The sequence below is a fragment of the Protopterus annectens genome, chromosome 1.part0 (genome assembly GCF_019279795.1).
Source record: "Protopterus annectens isolate FY-2018-M chromosome 1.part0, PAN1.0, whole genome shotgun sequence".
In the NCBI taxonomy this organism is placed as follows: Eukaryota; Metazoa; Chordata; order Ceratodontiformes; family Protopteridae; genus Protopterus; species Protopterus annectens.
Window position 1 is genome coordinate 1,825,108,369 of NC_056725.1, and position 14,776 is coordinate 1,825,123,144.

The following is a 14,776-nucleotide window of genomic DNA, read 5'->3' on the forward strand; positions in this document are numbered from 1 at the left end:
CAGCACTCTGCCTGTGTCTTAAGTAAGTTATTTCAGAAGTATGTTTCTTGTAGTAATAGCTAGGAAGTTAGATGAAAGTTAGACTAAGTGTTTTTCTGTTATGTCAGAACTGTCCTACAGAATTATTTAAAATTTCTGTGTGATCTCTGAACTCTTTGATAGCACTGTGGTGTAGTAGTATTGTCTTGCATGTTTAGTATTTATTATTAAATATTTAAAAAAAACTTACCTGTGGCTTGTTTGTGTAGAGATAAGTAAACTCTAGAGTACATTGCATATTTATAGAGTTTATTATACAAGGCCACTCTAATAAGCCTTGACTGATTAGTCACATTACCAATTGGATAATAATATTGCACAGTAAAAATTGGACACCCTTTTAAGGGCCTTTGGGTAACTGATAATTATTAGCTGGTGGTGGCAGTAATTACTATCGTATAGTCAGGTAAAGGGACACAGCTGGAGAATCTGTGTCAGCCTTTCCCAGGAGTGTCTGTGAAGTTGTATAAATACTTATCTCAAAGTGTGTGTGTTTGTGTCAGCTACTTGGGCAGGGACATGAAGCACTGGTTGGACAGAGAGGGTACTGGAGGTTAGCTTGCTAGCTAGGCTGAGATCTGGACCCTATGTGCCAGTGGGGAGTCTTATTGGGACCTGGGGAGCAAGGGAGCAACCAGCCCCAGACTGACTGTGATCTCTGTGTGCACTTAAGGGAAATTGTACTTTATTGTGTGTATTTGTTATCCTTTCCTCTTATATGAGATGCCTTCTCTGGTGTTAGTGGTGAGAATTGAGGCTGCTTGATTGCTGGGTCAGGGTGTGGGCATCACATGTGGTTTGCAGTGGTGGGATCCACTTCACATTTGTGGTGGAGGTGGATATCCACATCGCATATTAATTAGTTGGCAAATATGAATTGGCTTGTAGTGGTGTGGGTAGAGTCATTCCTGTAGCTTATGTACAGTGATCTCTGAAGGTGTTTTGTACTCTAAATCAGTCATGCAGTGAATACTCAGAGTTCAGATCACAATTGTTTTATTTCTTTTGTTAGCTTAGTTAGTCAGGGTGAGCAAGCAGCATGTCAGTAGAGGAGTATGGACATCTGACAAGAAACCAGCTGATGTGAGGTACACATGTACACAGATATTCACAGTAAGTACCATGCTACACAATATGATCCTGCCTAAACAGCTGCAGCAGGATCAGCAAAGGGAAGGGATACACAGCCCCCCACAACTGCCTAGGTCACCACAGCCACACTCACAGAAGGACTCAGAGGAGGAACCCCCTGATGATATCCCTATAGGCAGACATAAGCATGCCTAGTATACCCTGGCTTTGGCTAAGAGACAATGCATAGTACATTCACTGACAACCTAGGGCTCTAGGGACTGACACCTTACTCCTACTCTCATACATATAGTAAAATTGATGCCAGGCAATCCACACAACCTGTACCTATCTAGGTATTGGATGTGTACTGATTGCATCACACATAATTAGCCCTGAACTACAGTTCTATCAAGTGCAACATTTGCAAGGTACATCTCTAATCTACACACCACTTGTCAGGATTAATAATATAACAGTATCGTATATATCGATCTGCTGCATTTATGCACAGAAATATAGTAGGCTATTTGGACATCTGTAACATCCACATAGGACTACAGATACCCAGTTCAAAAGTATGTGTCCCTAATAATCACTAGGTCTCATGGTTAGAATATTCACTACATCAGTCAAGGGAGATGTTAAACAGTGGGGTCCTTGATATTTGGACTCCTGTCTATCTCAACAGATCATGTGCTGTTCTTTCCCCACCCCCAACACAGCAGTGTGCCCATATAACTGCTTTAACAGTAAGCCAGCAATGGTATATCAGCAGACCAGGCAATCTCAGAGCTGTAACATAGTACTCTAACACATACTGTTATGCCATGTAAAGCAGAAATAACAACTTACATATTTATGCTGTTGAATGTGTGATGAATGACTCCTCTCGCCTGGCAGCCTGTGTGGTTCAGTAGATTAGGGAAGTTAGCATGGGTGATGGTGTTGATGGTTCTAGCTGGAAGTATTCACATCTTTTGCATATGAGGTATTATTATGCCATTGTTTTTACATGCTGTCATTCTGTGTGTCATGTGACATTACGTATCTCATTCTCAGTCACATATTAAGTACAGCAGATAGCTGGGGAAAGTCGTGGACATTTTGAGTGTAGTGCAGTACTGCAGAAACATGGACAGATGTCAATGTCTGTAACATACTGTGAAGACTGGTAGAGAAAGGTGAAGGCTGCCAGCCTAGTCAAATCGAATTTGATACATAATTCTGGCATTTGTAAATATAAATATAAAATACAGGTGTGTTTCTTAAATGAAAGAAAACACTGTAAAATGTGAACTTCAAGATTATAGCAACATTGCCATCTGCTGTAAGGAAAACTAAGCCAAGCATTTCAAATGTTCTTTGAAATTAAAATTATGTTTTGTATGCCCTTTGAAGTTAGAATTTGGAGTCGATGAGTCTGGAGTAAACATCCTGCCTATTGTTCTAAGGCTAAAGTTAATTACCAGAATTTACATATGGAATGTCTTTTATTGCGCTAATCATAAAAGAATGTAAATGCAGTTTTGGTGTAGCCTGGGAACTCCAGACTAAGTGTCAAAATGATGTAATCTGTATACTGGGAAAACCTAAGTGTCAAAATTATGTAATCTGGGAGTGCCCAGCAGAAATATGTTAGTGATTTTAAAAACTATTGCTCAGAGAGAGACTGTAAGCATTTTTGTCTTGACATCCATCTCATCAGCACTCTGCCTGTGTCTTAAGTAAGTTATTTCAGAAGTATGTTTCTTGTAGTAATAGCTAGGAAGTTAGATGAAAGTTAGACTAAGTGTTTTTCTGTTATGTCAGAACTGTCCTACAGAATTATTTAAAATTTCTGTGTGATCTCTGAACTCTTTGATAGCACTGTGGTGTAGTAGTATTGTCTTGCATGTTTAGTATTTATTATTAAATATTTAAAAAAAACTTACCTGTGGCTTGTTTGTGTAGAGATAAGTAAGCTCTATAGTACATTGCATATTTATAGAGTTTATTATACAAGGCCACTCTAATAAGCCTTGACTGATTAGTCACATTACCAATTGGATAATAATATTGCACAGTAAAAATTGGACACCCTTTTAAGGGCCTTTGGGTAACTGATAATTATTAGCTGGTGGTGGCAGTAATTACTATCGTATAGTCTGTGTAAAGGGACACAGCTGGAGAATCTGTGTCAGCCTTTCCCAGGAGTGTCTGTGAAGTTGTATAAATACTTATCTCAAAGTGTGTGTGTTTGTGTCAGCTACTTGGGCAGGGACATGAAGCACTGGTTGGACAGAGAGGGTACTGGAGGTTAGCTTGCTAGCTAGGCTGAGATCTGGACCCTATGTGCCAGTGGGGAGTCTTATTGGGGACCTGGGGAGCAAGGGAGCAACCAGCCCCAGACTGACTGTGATCTCTGTGTGCACTTAAGGGAAATTGTACTTTATTGTGTGTATTTGTTATCCTTTCCTCTTATATGAGATGCCTTCTCTGGTGTTAGTGGTGAGAATTGAGGCTGCTTGATTGCTGGGTCAGGGTGTGGGCATCACATGTGGTTTGCAGTGGTGGGATCCACTTCACATTTGTGGTGGAGGTGGATATCCACATCGCATATTAATTAGTTGGCAAATATGAATTGGCTTGCAGTGGTGTGGGTAGAGTCATTCCTGTAGCTTATGTATAGTGATCTCTGAAGGTGTTTTGTACTCTAAATCAGTCATGCAGTGAATACTCAGAGTTCAGATCACAATTGTTTTATTTCTTTTGTTAGCTTAGTTAGTCAGGGTGAGCAAGCAGCATGTCAGTAGAGGAGTATGGACATCTGACAAGAAACCAGCTGGCGGAGATGTGCCAGGCTAGACGACTGGTGCATGGAAACCTGACTAAGGCAGACCTGATTGCAGACTTGGTTACAGCTGCATCAAATAACAGCATCCAGGAGAACAATCAGACTGGCAGTGGAGATACAATATCCTTGGAGAATGGACAGATCAATCTTTCTGCAGTGGACTTAAAAATCCAGCTGGAGCTAAAGAGACTTGAGTTGGAGGCCAGGCATTTGGAGATAGAAGCTGAAGAAAAGGAACATCAGAGGAGGCATGAGAGGGAAATGCTGACTTTTTGACGTAGTCATGGAGGTAATGGGGAAGGGAGTAACTAGACCCCAGAAGCACAACAGGTCATTAAATTTCTTCTGCAATTTAAAGAGGGGGATAATTTTGATAGTTTCATTCCTATGTTTGAGAGGGTATACAAACAGTATCGTGTTGACCAAAGGCTCTGGGTACGGTTCCTGACCCCCCGTACTCCATGGGAAAGCTGTAACTTTTTTATCAAAAATGTCTGACTCTGTATGTTTTGATTATACTGCTGTAAAAAAAGTATTTTAGGATGTTTTAAGCTAACACCTGAAATGTATAGGAAAATGTTTTGTGAGCATAGATGCAAGGCAGCTGAAAGTGTGTGTGAATATGTTGCTGAACTGAGCACTTATTTTCATAGCTGGGTGAATGGATGTCAGGTCACCACTTTTGAAGGGCTGGCAGACCTTTTGGTGAGGGAACAAGCCCTTAGCATTTTGCCTGAGGACATGAGGATCTGGTTAGCTGATGGGCAATGTGCTATTTCAGATGAGTTGGAGAAGAAGAGAGCCCTATACCTGGCAAGCAGGGCAGCCCTGCACAGGAAGCAGACCCCAGTACTGCTCATGCATCTAAAGGAACCCATGGTGGGAAGCACAGACTGCCCCAACAGAATCTGCCAGTAGCAGAAGAAGCCACTAGTCCAGGTACATGTCCAGGAGCTAGGGTTAAATGCTTTGAATGCAACCAGTGGGGCCATGTGGCATACAGTTGTCCACAGAGGTAAGGTGGGGAACCAAAGGTGAGGGAGCCAGTAAGTGGGAAAGACAAAATGCCAATATTAGGTTGTCCTGAGACAATAGGAGTACTAAACTACCATCCTGCAGATGTCCTGAGAGGGAAGGATTTGGATGAAGACAGTACCATGTACTTATGCAGTTACATGCAGTGAGACTAGGAGACAAGCATGTGGGTCTGGTAGCCTGGGGGAGACCCAGACAGACTGCATACTTGCAGCCAGGACTGGTGAGGTGGTTACTTCAGGGAGTGAGCTACGCTGTAGCAGTGAGACTGAAGGTGAGCAACAGCTGCTTGTGGATACTGATGTTTCCTTGGACAGGGTGATTGCAAAGGTAGAGGTGAGTAGTAGTACCCAGGCTGACAGTGAGGCACCACTATCAGAGGATGCCAGACTTCCTGTGGAAGGGGAGCTGGGAAGGACAGGCTCAGCTCTCAGACCCTGCATTGCAAGGCCTGAGGCAGGTAGCTAGGGAGGCACCTGATTTTCAAGGAAAAGGGGAATCTGTATACTGGGACAAAGGGATACTATAGAGAGAGTGGACCCCTGAGGGAGGGCTAGTAGGTGAGAGAGTACTGCAGTTGGTAGTGCCTAGATCCTACCATCTGGTGTTTCTAGTCATAGCCCATGATATTCCCTTTGCAGGTCATATGGGCATAAAACATACAAAGATACGTATTATGCAAAACTTCTAATAGCCTGGAATTTCCAGAGATGTAACAGGGTACTGCAGGACCTGTGAGCAGTGCCAAAAGGTAGGCAAGGCAGGAGACAAGTTGAAATCTCCTTTGATGCCTTTGCCTGTGATTGAGGAGCCATTTCAGAGGGTAGCTATGGATATTGTGGGTCATCTAAGTACCCCAAGTTCCACAGGGAAAAAGTATATCCTAATGGTAGTAGATTATGCTACACGATACCCTGAGGCAGTGGCTTTGTCCTCCATTGAGGCAGAGAAGGTGGCAAATGCTTTGTTAGAGATTTTTAGCAGGGTAGGTTTTCCAAAACAAATACTGACTGACTAAGGTGTCAATTTCATGTCAGACCTGCTAGCTTGTCTGTGGAAGTCCTGTGGGGTGAAGCACATGAAGACCACCCCCTACCATCTCCAGACTAATGGTCTTGTTGAGAGGTTAAACTCTACAATCAAGTCCATGCTATGGGCATTTGCAGATCAATTTAAGAGGGAGTGGGATAAATATTTGTCCCATTTGTTGTTTGCTTACAAAGAGGTTCCCCAGGAGTCCACAGGTTTTTCACCCTTTGAGTTGCTGTATGGGCATATGGTGAGGGGACCTCTAGATTTATATCGAGATGAGTGGGAAGGTGAGTGTGAGTCTCACAAGGAGTCTGTTGTGGCATATGTCCTAAACCTCAGGACAAGGCTCAGGGAAATCATGGGCTTGGCCCAGGAGAACCTGGCAGAAGCCCAACAACAGAAAAAGGTGTGGTATGACAGGAATGCTCGAGCTAGAGAGTATGCTGTGGGGCAGCAGGTAATGGTTCTCATTCCTGTCAGACACAACAAACTGCAAGCAGCTTGGAGGGACCCTATAAGGTGGTAAAAAAGGTAAGTGATGTTGCCTACATGGTGGAACTGCAAGGCAGAAGGCCGGTGCACAAATTGTACCATGTTAACATGATGAAACCTTACCGTGATAGGGAGGCCCTTGTGCTGAGCATTTGCAGTAGATTTCAGAAGGAGTCTAAGGGAGATCTAGTGACTGATCTCCTCAGTGAGGCTTGGGCTGACACCTCAGTGGAAGGGGTAGCAATATCCCAGCAGATATCTGCTACTCAGGTTTGAGAAATCCGAGCAGTGTTGAAGGAATTTGGGGACATGTTCACTGGGAAACCAGGGTGCAACCACCTAGTGCAACACCAGGTGGATACAGGACCCCAAAGGCCTATTAGGCAGGCCCCTTATAGGGTGCCTGAGTGTGTCAGACAGACTCTGAGGGAGGAGGTGCAGGAGATGTTGGAACTAGGGGTGATTCAAGAGTCCAACAGTCCTTGGGCTTCCCCAGTGGTGCTGGTGCCAAAGAAGGATGGCAGCACCAGGTTCTGTGTGGACTACAGGAAATTAAATAGTCACACAGAGTTGGATGCTTACCCCATGCCTACGACAGATGAGGCCCTAGAGCAGCTGGGTGTGGCTAAGTACCTTATAGCCAATGATCTTACCAAGGGTTACTGGCAGGTGCCCTTGACTCCCAGTGCTAGAGAGAAGTCAGCCTTTTGTGACTCCTTTTGGCTTATATGAGTTCATAAAGATGCCCTTTGGGATGAAGAATGCCCCAGCAACTTTCCAGAGGCTGGTGGATAATATCTTAACAGAAGCAAGAGGGTTTGCCCTTGCTTACCTAGATGATATTGCCATCTACAAGCATTCATGGCCAGAGAACCTTCAGCATGTCAGGGAGGTGTTGGGCAGACTACAGAGGGCAAGGTTGACCATTAAGCCGAGCATATGTCAGGTGGGTATGGCAGAGGTCTCCTACCTAGGACATAGAGTGGGGAGTGGTAAGATAAGGCCAGGACCTGCCAAAGTGGAAACTATTCAGGCATGGCCTGCACCTGTTACTAAAAAGCAGGTGAGGGCATTCTTAGGGACAGCAGAGTACTAGAAAAAGTTCATCCCCAGTTATAGCACCATAGCTGCTCTCCTCACAGACCTAACAAGGAAGAACAGGCTAGATAAGGTAGTGTGGACCCCAGCATGTGAGTAGGCATTCCAGAAGCTTAAAGAAGGTTTGGGAGGACCCCCTGTGTTAGCCAGTCCAGATTACAGCAAAGAGGTTTTTGTGCAAGTGGATGCTTCAAACCATGAGGTGGGGGCTGTACTTAGCCAGATTTGTTCAGAGGGGGAAGAGCACCCAGTGGTTTATCTCAGTCATAGGCTCAAACCCAGGGAGGAATGCTATGCAGCTGTAAAAAGGAATGTCTAGCCATAGTGTGGGCACTGCAGAAAATTCAGCCTTATCTGTATGGAAGAAAATTCACTCTTATGACAGGACACAACCCTCTAATATGGTTAAACAGAGCCAGACAGCAAAATGCCAAGTTGCTAAGATGGAGCCTGGGGTTGCAAGCATATGATATGTCAGTGCAGCACCACAATGGGGTTAGTAATGCCAATGCAGATGGGCTGTCAAGTCAGGGAATGGGGTGAGGTACACTCAGATACTCCTAACCCTCTCAAGTGGCATTTATCAAGGGTCACTTGAAAAACTAGCTTGAGTTCTCGTGGAGGGGAGAGATGTGAAGACTGGTAGAGAAGGGTGAAAGCTGCCAGCATAGTCAAATAGAAATTGATACATAATTCTGACATTTGTAAATATAAATATAAAATACAGGCTTGTTTCTTAAATGAAATAAAACACTGTAAAATGTGAACTTCAAGATTATGGCAACATTGCCATCTGCTGTAAGGAAAACTAAGCCAAACATTTCAAATGTTCTTTGAAATTAAAATTATGTTTTGTATGTCCTTTGAAGTTAGAATTTGGAGTCAATGAGTCTGGAGTAAGCATCCTGCCTATTGTCTTAAGGCTAAAGTTAATGACCAGAATTTACATGTGGAATGTCCTTTATTGCTCTAAGTGTAAAAGAATGTAAATGCAGTTTTGGTGTGGCATGGGAACTCCAGACTAAGTGTCAGAATGATGCAATGTGTATACTGGGAAAACCTAAGTGTCAAAACGATGTAATCTGCGAGGGCCCAGCAGAAATGTGTTAGTGCTTTTAAAAACTATTGCTCAGAGAGAGACTGTAAGCATGTTTGTCTTGACATCCATCTCATCAGCACTCTGCCTGTGTCTTAAGTAAGTTATTTCAGAAGTATGTTTCTTGTAGTAATAGCTAGGAAATTAGAAGAAAGTTAGACTAAGTGTTTTTCTGTTATGTCAGAAATGTACTACAGAATTATTTTAAGTTTCTGTATGATCTCTGAACTCTTGGATAGCTCTATGGTGTAGTAGTATTGTCTTGTGTTTTTAGTATGTATTATTAAATATGTTAAAATCCTTTTACCTGTGGCTGGTTTGTGTAGAGATAAGTAAGCTTTAGAGTGCATTGCATAATTATAGAGTTTATTGTACAAGGCCACTCTAATAAGCCTTGACTCATTAGTAACATTACCAATTGGATAATAATATTGCACAGTAATAATTGGACACCCTTTTAAGGGCCTTCGGGTAGCTGATAATTATTAGCTGGTGGTGGCAGTAATTACTACCGTATAGTCTGGGTAAAGGGGTACAGCTGGAGAATCTGTGTCAGCCTTTCCCAGAAGTGTCTGTGAAGTTGTACAAATACTTATCTCAAAGTGTGTGTGTTTGTGTCAGCTAATTGGGCAGGGACACGAAGCACTGGTTGGACAGAGAGGGTGCTGGAGGGTAGCCTGCCAGGTAGGCTGAGATCTGGACCCTATAGCTGTGCCAGTGGGGCGTCTTATTTGGGACCTGGGGAACAAGGGAGCAACAGCCCCAGACTGACTGTGATCTCTGTGTGCACTTAAGGGAAATTGTACTTTACTGTGTGTATTTGTTATCCTTTCCTCTTATATGAGATGCTTTCTCTCATGTTAGTGGTGAAGATTGAGGCTCCTTGATTGCTGTTCCAGAGTGCGGGCATCACACATACCTCTCAACATCTTAGTGCAAGACATCTGGACAAAGCCTAACAAAATTGGGGGACAAAGGCCCACAAAAAGGGGCATATTTTAAATACTCATAAACTTAAAATGTTGCTAGAATAACAGGTTTTGTTTCAACAGACATTTATCTGAATGATTTGAATTCAGAAACTGAAATATATGTCATTATTTAGTGACTTCAATACTCACTTCATCCAAGTAATTTGCCAGATAGCCACAAATTTTATGAGGAACAGACCAAGATTATGAAACAAAACTCTTGACATTCTGCAAAACTCTGGATAGTTGAGAGGTATGGACTCTGTAACACACAAAATCCCAGACTAGAATACAGGTAGGTCTGGCCTGGAGTCATTTTATAAGTACTGACAGTCCCTGGGAATGCCCAAACACTTAGTTAAAATAAACATAATTCTGTTGGCCCATCATTAGAATGACCTGTTATGTATAGATATGTCTGTACATACAGACATATCATATACATATCCCTCTGTCACTATCTCTCTCTCTTATATATATAGTATATCTATTGCTATGTAGTATCAAATAGATATATACCGATATATATATATATATATATATATATATATATATATATATATATATCCAACACACACACACACACACACACACACACACACACACACACACACACACACACACACACACACACACACACACACAGAGCTACATTTATATACACATCCTTATTAATTACATAAATATGTGTGTGGATGTCTATCTTGTCCTACATATCCTAATAATGGTGAGTAAATCTGCACTATCACACATCCATACTGTTGCTCAAAGGATCAAAACTAAGGGTGCAGCAGTACATAATTCACTTACCTACAGACCCTTGGCCTGCTGGATGTCACCATGTAGATAGACCAAGGTTGGCAGGTGGTGTAATGTAGAATGTTTTCAACACACACATGGACATGGCACATTGTTCCTGCCCATCTAACTGCAAGCAGCCACACATGGTCATACTGATAACTGTACACACATAGCTAGGATAATAACTGTTATCCCACTCTAGGATACTAGATACAGATAACAGTACTAAGCAATATCACTCTGCAGGCCAAAGATGCTGTTCAATTCAAGCCTAGTCTGTGTACTGCACAAGTATTGTGCCTGCAATCACATACACAACAGACTCAACTTGTAGCACATGCAATAAGTACTGTGATCTATAGTGAATAAGACTGGATAGGTAGGGTTTCTAATCTCAATCCATGCTAGTGTGTATGTGTGCGGTGTGTGTGTGTGTGTGTGTGTGTGTGTGTGTGTGTGTGTGTGTGTGTGTGTGTGTGTGTGTGTGTCTGTATCCCCCTGTTAAACAACTGACATGCCCTCATGAAATATCCACCTGCAATGGTTGTGCACCTTTTGGCCTGTAACTTGCTGCTAGCTTCCAAACTGCCATCTTCTACAAGGACAGATGATGTTATCCACCTTAAGACTACCAGCTAGCAATGCAATATCAGACTTTAGCCATGGTGTGTGTGGAAAAATACTGTGATGTATAGTGTGTAAGACTGGACAGGTAGGGGTTCTAATCTCAGTCCAGGCTATGTGATGTGTGTGTATCCAGATGGCAGAAATATGATCACCTTGGTAACTTAGAAGTAGGTAGGGTATTGCAGTATTTTATTTGATGCATGTGATGCGCCCCCCCCAAAGGACTGAACACAACAAGGCCTGCTGATGTCATCAAGCATAATATGTTCTAAACTGATAGTGCTAGCATACATGAGGTGTGTTGCGGGCATCAGTACTGTGATCTGTAGTGTGTACCATTACATAGGTAAGTGTTCACATCTACATACAGCTAACTTGCACTACGTGTGTGCCTTGGCATGTCTTGTACACATGTCTTGTACACAGTGACTGGAAGTGATGATAGCCTCAATGTAGTCATATTTGTGTGTAAGCCTGTTAGAGCATTTTGCATCATGTTATGGAACCATAGGATGTTTGAACTTCACTAACATAATGTCCATAATGTCCATACAGCCCTCACAATCATAGACATCTTTATGCCCATAGTTACAGGATCAGCACATATTGCTCCAGTCCAAGAGAGACACAGGCAGATGCCAGGCATTGAGATGACAGTCATCCAGCCAATCACACAGATGGCATGTGGTGAGGTGCACTGAGGTGCTATGTGTGCCATGAGGCAGGGTTCTGTTTCAAGGGTGGGTTTAAGTTTGCTAGACACAGCTCTTCCACAGGCATGTAGTATCAACATCACATACAAGGCTAATGTCCTTACAGTGGGTTATCCATCTACTATGGCTCCTACAGATAGGCAGCATATGCAATCAAGCATGATCATACATTGCCCCATATGCAAGGCACAGATCAACTCTGAGTAGTCTATATGCCACAGGTGGCAATAACACTCATTGCAGACTATTATCATTGAACACATACTAAAGACATGAAGTGACCTTGTTAATAACCATACTGCTGTGTGCAATTGCTAATACTGCTTGGAAAGGTACATCACCAAATGGCCATTGCACTCAGATATTGGCATGCTGAGGGAAGAGTACTTGGAGGTTATGAGTATGTCACTTACAGGTGACTGTGACTTCAGCTATGCCATATGATTCCTGCCATACCACTGTAGAGACATGGTGATCTGAGGCACATCAGGTGGAATCCTGTGTGGCCAGGTCTGTGTGCCAAGTTCATTCACCCTTCAGTATGTATATCACAGGTTGCGACTGATGTGCTACTTACCAGGTACATAGGTCTAACTGATGGAACTGATACTACATACATATTTGCATGGAGTTTATAACCATTACTATGTCAACAGGCATGTGTTCACAATACCCTCTTGCAAGACAGTGACATACCACAAACACTCTATGAGTGCTCACAGTTTGCAGGCATCAGCCAACTTGGTTAACCACAGTCAGTAGTCACATGTATTGTGATAGAATGGATTCCAAACAGTAGAGGGACTGTTGAGCACTGCTTCTGACAGCTCAGCTATTGGATGTGAATGTCCCTAGGTTGCGTATGTGTCCCAGCAATGGGCCGCTTAGTGACGCTTACAATGACAGTATCATGGATGCCTAAGTGGGTGCTTTGTAAATGTTCCCTGAGCTGGGGATATAATCAGATGGCTTGGCTGAGTCTAGGGGGTTGTATGCCTTAATGTACCCTCACCCAGGTCCATGGTAACTGCCTTGGAAATGTCCATATTGTGTAACAGTTATGCTCCCCCGTCACACATCCAAACTGTGTACAGTCAACTGTGTATAGAACACATATATGTGTGCTGATCAGCTCCATGATTGCCCCTACGGGCAAACAGATATGGATACTCAGACACAGAGGTGTATAGTTATATCGGTCAGTGGATGCACCACCTCCATGCAAGGGTACAACAGTTGCTGTTGCCCACTCAGCTGGTGTGCAGCCAGTAGTGTCCATATGATTGCAAGGGTGTCCCAATTGTGTTAGTAATCCTTGTCAGATCATATGTGGGATGCAGCCTGGAATGTTAACATGTGCAATAGATGCTGTGTATCTTCCAATGAGAGGCCAGTTACAAACTGCTCTGTAAATATGGAAGTTATGGGACAGGTTGTTGGAATGTCATGTGTTACATGTGGTGGGGATAAGGCAGTGTAGTTGATGCAGACAGTGTGGATGTACAGGTTAGGTATGAGTCCAGACCTATTATATGTGGCATCATAACGTATGACGTCACTGACAATCTGTGCCTGTCCTTTGAGGTCACACATGTAACTACATGGTGCTTTGTGGCTCTGCTTTGCATGGATGGACACTTTTGTCACTTACCAACATCACACAAACACTATCTGCTTCTTTAAGCTGAGGAGGTAGTGCCTCCATGTTAGGGAGAGCACCCTCATCCCAAGTGTTACACAGTACTGTCCATCTGTTATTGTACAGCCTGCTAATGGCAGTTCTCCACCAGTCAGGTTTGCTGAGCCGTGATGAGCCTGTGTCCCTGCTGTCATGTATAGCCAATTTCATGGCGTTATAATGCTGCTGACATAATGCATGGGTGTAGAGCTCTGCATACTTGCCTGTCCCATCTGAAGGGGAGGTACAGTCACACTATGTCAACCATCCCACAGGAGGTAATAAATGGCTGTCTTGACATATATGTTTGTATTGCCTGCATGGGAGTGGTACACGCCAGTAGTTCTAAGGAGACTGATCTGTTGCCAGATCCCACTAGGGAGGACCTCACATTGGAGGTGCTGTACTGGTCATCCATATTGGTAAACACCTGATACATTATGTTGGTTCCCCATCCTTTGAGCAAGTGAGGTGCAGCATGACTAAGCAACACAGTGTGTACATATTAGACTATCCTAACACATTTTCTGTACTCTGTATTGAGACCTTGCATGAATCTCTTCCTGCAACATGCTGGAACTAACTGCAACATTTACTTGCACAGAGGACAGCTAGAATGTAGCACCAAACATTGTTCGCAGATCTCTGACGTATGTCACCTGAAATGCCATGATAGGAGTTAGCATGGATACGAGCACTGACACTGTCATACACCTAGTGACACTGGACCAAACACTGTTAATTTTGCTCAAGGCTAGATCATGCCTACCGATTGTAACTGGTGGAGCCCATTGACTGTTACACTATACAATGGATGTTGGACATATGTCTCACCCCGTCAACCATGGCCTGAGAAGGTGTATGACAATATTAGGCCAGCAGCCTTGCTGGAAACTGTGTATGTCATGTACAGAGTGTCATGTCACTTGGTGGATAGACAAGTGTCTGACAATCATACTCTGGGAAGATAGCATTGGGAGACCTATGCCACAATGATGCCAGTCACCAGTGGAGTTTACCATCTTCCATTACTGGTGTACCCCATCTACCTATTCCCTCTCTGTAGTCACAGCCACTGTCAGTGACCTCTGACTGAGTACATTAGCAGGTGATTACATATTGGGAGCTATCACAGAATCCCACACAGAACCAACAGTTATCCAGGATGGCCTAAGACACAGACAAAGACTAACTGCCAATGACTGCACAGTACTATTCTGTAGAAATCATCCACCACTGCAAATTGTTATAGTGTCTGCACACCACACACAGTTGAACCATTACACA